The sequence below is a fragment of the Spinacia oleracea genome, chromosome 2 (genome assembly GCF_020520425.1).
Source record: "Spinacia oleracea cultivar Varoflay chromosome 2, BTI_SOV_V1, whole genome shotgun sequence".
Lineage (NCBI taxonomy): Eukaryota > Viridiplantae > Streptophyta > Magnoliopsida > Caryophyllales > Amaranthaceae > Spinacia > Spinacia oleracea.
In genome coordinates, this window is record NC_079488.1 from 35522629 (window position 1) to 35530955 (window position 8327).

General features: G+C 41.7%; 1 pseudogene; it reads left to right on the forward strand.

Moving 5' to 3' along the window:
* The first annotated feature begins 3281 nt into the window (after nucleotides 1-3281).
* On the forward strand, nucleotides 3282-7645 carry LOC130467345 (uncharacterized; annotated as a pseudogene).
* The last annotated feature ends 682 nt before the right edge of the window (nucleotides 7646-8327 follow it).

Genomic DNA, 8327 nt, shown 5'->3' on the forward strand with positions numbered 1-8327 from the left:
ATTCCGGAAACGGAAATATTAAATATTTGTTCGAAACGGAAATTAATTCCGGAATCGGAAATATTAAATATTGTTCGTATCGGAAATGAATTCCGGAATCGGAAAATTTAATCGGAAGCGCATCGTACGAATAAGCATCGGACGAGGCCTGCCGGACGAGGCCCAGCACGAAGCCAGGCCATCGCCCAGCAAGCCAAGCGCGCCGCACAAACAGCCACGCCAGGCCCAGCGCAAGGCCAGGCCCAGCAGGCTGCGCGCAGCGCGCAGCGCGCACAGCGCGCACAGCACGCGCAGCGCGCGCGGGCGCTGAGTGGGTTGCTGCTCGCGCGCACGCATGGGGCCCATCGTGGCTGCCGTGCGTGTGTGTGCAAGTGTTTGTGTTCGTGCACGTTTCCTAAAACATGCAGAGTTCGGTTAATGATTAAATTCCTAAATTCTATTTGATAAATTAATTAAATTAGAGTTCTTGTAGGATTCTAGGTTTGATTAATTTGTATCTGAATAGGATTTCGATTCCCTTTCCATACCGCTATAAATATGAGGCTAGGGCTCACAATTTATAACACAAGTTTCAAAGTATTCAAAGTGAATTTTTTGAGAGAAAAATTCAGTCACACATTTGCCTATAAAGTGCCGAAAATAATAGTACCTTAAGGGCGATTCTAGTTGGTCAATCTTAAGGCGGATCCGGACGTGCTGTGGACTATCTACGGAGGGACGACACTTGGAGTCCTAAAGACTTGTTCTTGTTCGGTTCGGGCGCAGCTAGGGAAGGCACGCAACAAAGAGTATGCATCTAATCTATGCTAAATGATTATGTGTAAATAATATGTTTTCCTGGGTTTATGGTTTTTCCGCATGATTTATGAATTGTCATATGTATCATAACCTAACAGAGTAGTGTTGCGACGAGGTATTCCTGCGGGCGAGTTCGTGTTGCTCGACAACAACTTTTCTGACTTCGTGCGACTCCGGATCCTGCTTCCTCCGGCCGCCGAGGTACGTGTAATCATAGGATTTTACGGGTATGCACGTGTATGTTTCTTATTTTGTTGTCCTTTGACTTGTCATTTGTCTGTATTGCAGGTTCATCCTACAGATCTTGGCTGTTAGGTGTCGCCTGACTGCACAATCCGTTACACTACGGCGGGCGGGTCCAAGATCATAGAGGAGGTGCCTGTGATCCCCGATGAGCAGGGATCCCATCCGTTGGTTCCTACGGATGTTCGCGTGGTATGTTATTTGTTTTCTTGGCAACCATACTTATTGCATATTTTCAGGTAGAGCTGCTAACACTTTTCGTTGTCCAGGTCCTTGCTAGGATGGTTAACAAGGTGGTGCGTGTAGTCAACCGGCTAAAGGTCGCGTTGCCCTCATCACGGGCGGCTCTCTCTTGTATCAACCCGAACTCGACTCAGGAATGATGCCTGGTAATTTTGCTTTCAGTTTGGTTATGTATTTGCTGACTTGTACATGGGTTTTGCAGACTTGCGTTCCACAGGCCCGTATGTCAGAGCAGATGCGGACTCCTCGGAGGGATCGTCATTCTTTCAAGGGCGATCGTGGTGCCTTCGGATCGTATGCTACGCCGTGCCTTTCAGACGTTGGTTTGGGCCATAGGCCTATGCGACCACCGACTAGACCTAGGAGGAGCCATGGTGGGCCGTTCGGTGATACGGTTATGGATGAAAGTGATAGTCTTATGCTAGCAATTGGAACCAAAACTGATTTGGGTTCAACGGCTCATTTTGTGTGCATGGTGACTTGGATTGAGTGAGCTCGTTATATGGTCCGACTTGGATTGAGTGAGCTCGTTATATGGTCCTTATTATCAAGGTGGTACGTTAATCAAACTGGTCCGTTTAATCACATTGGTCCGCTTGTTTAAACAGATTGTACGCACTTATTATTTTTAATTGCTTTGGTTAAAGTCGGTTTAATAAAGGGATATTTGTTTAAATCCCCAATTTAAATTCAGTCATTACTTAGCTTTGATTATTGCTGTTTTTAAGGAGAGTTTTAAGCCTTTGTAACCTCCAATTTAGTGACTGAATTAGGAGGCTTTAGAGCTTGTAACTGCCAGTTTTAAAGGCTCTTAAATGGCTCTTAATTAGCCATTTAAAGCTCTTGTAGCTGTTGGTTTTTGGCTATTTATAGGCAGCTTCTTGATTGGAATAAACAACCAACTGGATGATTAAAACACTTGTTTGTTACATTTCGAATTAAAGTTTATAATTCAGCCTTTTTCTTTGTTTTGGACGCGTTTCCTATTCAAAGAACTGATTGTGAGTCAATAGGTCTTGTCTTGCATTCACGATCAACGAGTTAAAGGTCTAGCTTGTTAATCAACTATCCTTGTTTATACAACGAGTTTTTAAACTCGTATCATTAGTGGTATCAGAGCCAGGTTCGTGTGATCCGCCCAAAAAAAAAAGAAAAAAAAAAAGAAAAAAAAAGAGCTGCTGTTCGTAATTCTTACAAACTGAAATATGGATTTTGATGATCCTAACTTTCTACGACATCTCCAAGAAGCCTTGAAGAACGTTAGAGATGGGGGGTATCGTAGGCCTCCTAGGCGTGATCTACGGGCTATGGATGAATTCAAAGTCACCGAACTTCCTGAATTTGTTGGTGGAACAGATCCGGAAGCCTATTTGGAGTGGGAGCGCAAAATAGAGAGAATGTTCGATTTCAAGGACATTGATGATGAGAAGCGTTGCAAATATGCCATATTGAAGCTAGGACGAGGGGCTTCATTGTGGTTCGAGAGACTGAAATCCAAGAGAATACGTGAAGGGAAGGAGAAAATTACCTCTTGGGAGTCTTTGAAACGTAAGCTACGTAAAAGGTATGTGCCAACAACTCATAGAATAACAACTTATCGTAAAATTGCCGAATTGAGGCAAGGAAAAATGAGTGTGGCTGAATATATTGATGAGTTTGAAAAGTTGTCCTTAATGGGAGAAATTGAGGAAATTGAGGAACAAAAACTGTCCAGATTTTTAAGGGGTCTAAATTATAATATTGCCAATACCGTAGACCGTTATCCATATTCTGATTTTGACACTCTTTGTGGACTTTGTTTAAAATTGGAAAATCAAGGGAAGACAAAATATGGGGGAGGGTCTAGTATGGATGGTAAGGCCAAGTCTTGGGCTAAATCCGAACCTAGCTTGAAACCAAACACATCACCTAGTACCGTAGGTTCAAGTAATTCTACGGCTGCCCCTAAACTATCTAACCCAACCAAAGAAACAAGTCTGTCCAAGGTGCGTTGTTTTAAGTGTCAAGGGTTTGGGCATTATCAAAATGCGTGTCCAAATAAACGAGTAGTGACCTTGAGAGAAGCTGTTGAGTGTCGTGAGGAGTTGTTTGAAGAGGAAAAGAGGTTGGGGGACGTATTTGTGTTTGATGAGAGTGGTGATGAGGAGGAAGAGGAAGGGTATGAGGCTCCAATTTATGACACAAATCTGGTTCTTAGAGCGCTACAAACTCAAATTTCACATACTGATCTAGACAAACGAGTTCAGTTGTTTCATACTAAATATCTAGTGAAAGATAAGTGGTGTAGTGTAATTGTTGATGGGGGGAGTTGTACCAATGCTGCTTCTAGTGAAATGGTGTCAAAATTAGGCTTAATCACTACTGCCCATCCTAGGCCATACGCACTCCATTGGCTTGATGATGGTAATAGTGTAAAAGTGTCGAAGCAAGTAAGGGTTGGTTTGACTATGGGTTCGTATGTGGATGAAGTTCTTTGTGATGTTATTCCTATGGATGCTTGTCATATTTTGTTGGGTCGTCCTTGGCAGTTTGATAGGGACGTGATTCATAAAGGGAGAAGCAATGAGTATGAATTGAGAGACAAAGGCAAGAAAATTGTGCTAAAGCCTATGTCATCTCAAGCGGTTCGATCCATGAGTGTGAAACAAAAGAAAAAACCGAATCTCACCATGTTGGCTAGTGAACGAGAAATTGAGCAAGCTCTTGATCATGGAGAGTTGGTGTATTTGCTCGTGGCTAAGGAGAGTCCAATTGAAGGCTAAAATTGGAAAGAAGGCAGTCCCATTGCCGAATTGCTGTTTGAGTTCAAGGATTTATTTCCGGATGAATTACCACCAGGTTTGCCCCCTATTCGTGGTATTGAACATCAAATTGATCTTATTCCAGGAACTTCTTTGCCTAATAAGGCTGCCTATCGTTGCAATCCGGAGGAAACAAAGGAATTACAAAAGCAAATTGATGAACTTATGAATCGAGGCTATGTTAGAGAAAGCTTGAGTCCATGTGCTGTTCCGGTGTTGCTTGTGCCTAAGAAAGATGGAACATGGCGAATGTGTGTTGATAGTAGGGCTGTGAATAACATTACCATCAAGTATCGTTTTCCAATTCCGAGACTTGATGATATGTTAGATGAGCTCCATGGTTCGAAGTTGTTCTCAAAAACTGATTTGCGAAGTGGTTATCATCAGATTCGGATGCGTGAAGGAGATGAGTGGAAAACGGCTTTCAAGACAAAACATGGTTTGTATGAGTGGACCGTCATGCCATTTGGTCTCACTAACGCTCCTAGTACGTTTATAAGGCTAATGAACGAAGTGCTTAAATCATTTTTGGGCAGATTCGTTGTGGTATATCTTGATGACATCTTGGTGTATAGTAGGAACGAAGAGGAGCATCTGATTCATTTGAGGGATGTTTTTGAAACACTTAGAGCTCAAAGACTCTATGGGAAGCTAGAGAAGTGTTCATTCCTTGTTGACAATGTTGTATTCTTGGGCTATGTGGTTTCGAAAGATGGAGTGTCCGTGGATCAGTCCAAGATCGAGGCTATCAAATTGTGGCCTAATCCTAAAACTATAAGTGAGGTGCGTTCATTCATGGTCTTGCTTCATTTTATAGACGTTTCATTCGTGATTTCAGTACTATTACTAGTCCTATCACTAGTTGCTTGAAGAAAGGTGCTTTTGTATGGGGAGAGGACGCTCAAAAGGCATTTGATGTGATTAAAGAGCGTTTGTGTGCTGCTCCTATTTTGGCGCTGCCAGATTTCTCTCAACCTTTTGAGGTCGAGTGTGATGCTAGTGGAGTGGGGATTGGTGCTGTTTTGATCCAAGGTAAGCGTCCCATAGCTTATTTTTCGGAAAAGTTAGGGGGTGCTCGTTTGAATTATTGCACTTATGATAAAGAGTTCTATGCCATTGTTAGATCTTTGGATCATTGGAGTCATTATTTGCGTTCTAGCCACTTTGTTTTGCGTTCTGATCATGAATCTTTGAAGTATATTAATGGGCAACAAAAATTGAGCCCAAGGCATGCTAAATGGGTTGAGTTCTTGCAATCCTTTCATTTTTCTTCGAAATACAAAGATGGTAAAAGCAATGTGGTGGCTGATGCATTATCACGAAGGTACACTTTGCTTGCTACACTTGATGTTCGTTTGTTGGGGTTTGAAACCTTAAAAGATTATTATCATGATGATGGTGATTTTGGAGTTGCATTCGAGAAATGTGCAGTTGGTGCTTATGGGGAGTACATGTTGCAAGATGGGTTTCTTTTCAAAGGTAATCGCCTTTGTATTCCTAAGCATTCAATTCGTGAGTTACTAGTGCGTGAGGCTCATGGTGGAGGATTGGCTGGTCACTTTGGCATAGCCAAGACCTTGGAAATCCTTAGAGAACATTTCTTTTGGCCTAAAATGTTAGGTGATGTAACGAACATTGTGAATAAATGTGTGACTTGTCGTATGGCCAAGAGTTCTTTCAAACCCGGTTTATACTCACCTTTGCCGGTTCCAGTTCGCCCTTGGGAAGATGTATCCATGGATTTTATAGTGGCTTTGCCTCGTACTCAAAGAGGTAAGGATGCTATTATGGTCGTGGTGGATAGATTTTCAAAAATGGCTCACTTCGTTGCTTGTCACAAAACGGATGATGCTTGTAATGTGGCTGATTTGTATTATAAGGAGATTGTTCGTTTGCATGGAATTCCAAAGACTATTGTTTCTGATCGAGATTCCAAGTTCTTGAGTTACTTTTGGAATACATTGTGGAGAAAGGTGGGAACCAAGTTGTTGTTTAGCACTTCACATCACCCTCAAACTGATGGGCAAACAGAGGTGACAAATCGAACCTTGGGAACGCTATTGAGAGGGTTGGTAAGTAAAACGCAAAAGGATTGGGATGTCAAGCTTGCTCACGCTGAATTTGCTTATAATCGGTCTCCTACTTATGCTACTGGTCATTCTCCATTTGAGGTAGTATATGGGATTAATCCATACTTGCCCTTGGATTTAATTCCATTACCAAAAGATGTGTTGGTTCACAAGGATGCCGATGCTAAGTTAAAGTTTATGATGAAGCTGCACCAACAAGTTCGTGAGCGAATTGAAGCTATTAATGCCTCTTATAAACAGAAATCAAATAAGAATCGCAAACCGAGGTTGTTTGAAGAAGGTGATTTGGTTTAGATTCATTTAAGGAAAGAGCGTTTTCCAAGCAAACGCAAGAACAAGCTTATGCCTAGGGCTGAAGGTCCTTACAAGGTGGTTGCACGTGTGAATGATAATGCTTACAAGATTGAGCTTCCAGGAGACTGTGGTGTCCATGCTACTTTCAATGTAGGTGATCTTTCACCTTATCTTGATGATGATGGCCTTGCTGAATTGAGGTCAATTCCTTTTAAAGGGGGAGGGGATGATACGGTTATGGATGAAAGTGACAGTCTTATGCTAGCAATTGGAACCAAAACTGATTTGGGTTCAATGGCTCATTTTATGTGCATGGTGACTTGGATTGAGTGAGCTCGTTATATGGTCCGACTTGGATTGAGTGAGCTCGTTATATGGTCCTTATTATCAAGGTGGTACGTTAATCAAACTGGTCCGTTTAATCACATTGGTCCGCTTGTTTAAACAGATTGTACGCACTTATTATTTTTAATTGCTTTGGTTAAAGTCGGTTTAATAAAGGGATATTTGTTTAAATCCCCAATTTAAATTCAGTCATTACCTAGCTTTGATTATTGCAGTTTGTAAGGAGAGTTTTAAGCCTTTGTAACCTCCAATTTAGTGACTGAATTAGGAGGCTTTAGAGCTTGTAACTGCCAGTTTTAAAGGCTCTTAAATGGCTCTTAATTAGCCCTTTAAAGCTCTTGTAGCTGTTGGTTTTTGGCTATTTATAGTCAGCTTCTTGATTTGAATAAACAACCAGCTGGATGATTAAAACACTTGTTTGTTACATTTCGAATTATAGTTTATAATTCAGCCTTTTTCTTTGTTTTGGACGCGTTTCCTATTCAAAGAACTGATTATGAGTCAATAGGTCTTGTCTTGCATTCACGATCAACGAGTTAAAGGTCTAGCTTGTTAATCAATTATCCTTGTTTATACAACGAGTTTTTAAACTCGTATCATTCGGGGTGCCTCAATCTCAGGTGGGTTGGCAGCCCCCTTCATTTCAGTCGTTCCAGACTAGTTGGTAGCCTAAGCCATTCCATCCGCCTTTTCTTGCAGGGTGGGTGCCTGCGCCGCAGACACAGAGCTGGGACTCTTCTCAGTTCGAGACCTTGTTTGATTGGTCTGCAGGGTTCGCCTGATACTGGCACGAGTGGTGGTGCTCATGGTGACGAGGATGAGCCTCAGTAGGTCGTACACGTGTACTTCCCATTTTGACATGTATCATTTTTCGTATCACGCTACAGACTTTGTACATATTGTTTGTATTTTGTACTTTTAGTTTCTTTTGTTTGTCTGTGCGTGCATCGAGTTTTTGCGAAAAATGGGCCATTTTCAGTATTTTGCGAATATTTTGCCTTACTCAGAGGTATTGGCTATTAGGTATACCGACTCACCTAAACAGAAAAGAAAACGGAAAACACATAACAGGAAATGATGAGCTTCAAGTTTTAGGATCAACAGTGCTTATCGGAATTTTAGTCAAAGTAAAATTTCTATTCGGAAATCGAGTTCGAGTACAGAGTTCAGAAAATAGTACAATCTTGGCTGTCCTAAAATGGCTGGCCTTATAACAGATTTTATGCAAGATAAGAATTCTAAGCAAGCTTGAAATCGAAATTTGCGTGGCTGATGGAGTTTTTGCGGAACTGGCTTGCTAGCGCTGGATTTTTCCAGCGCTGAAAATTTCCTGCGCTTGAATTTGTGAGCTGGAATTTTCTAACGCTGGTTCCTTTTTTCTACGGAATTACAGATTCGTATATCCGGTTTAGTTAAACTAGAATTTTTTCTAGGCGTGGCCATAAGTACGGATCGTTACGTTCACTGGTTCTTCACCTTGCATGCATTATCTAATTGCTTGAGCATTCTAAAT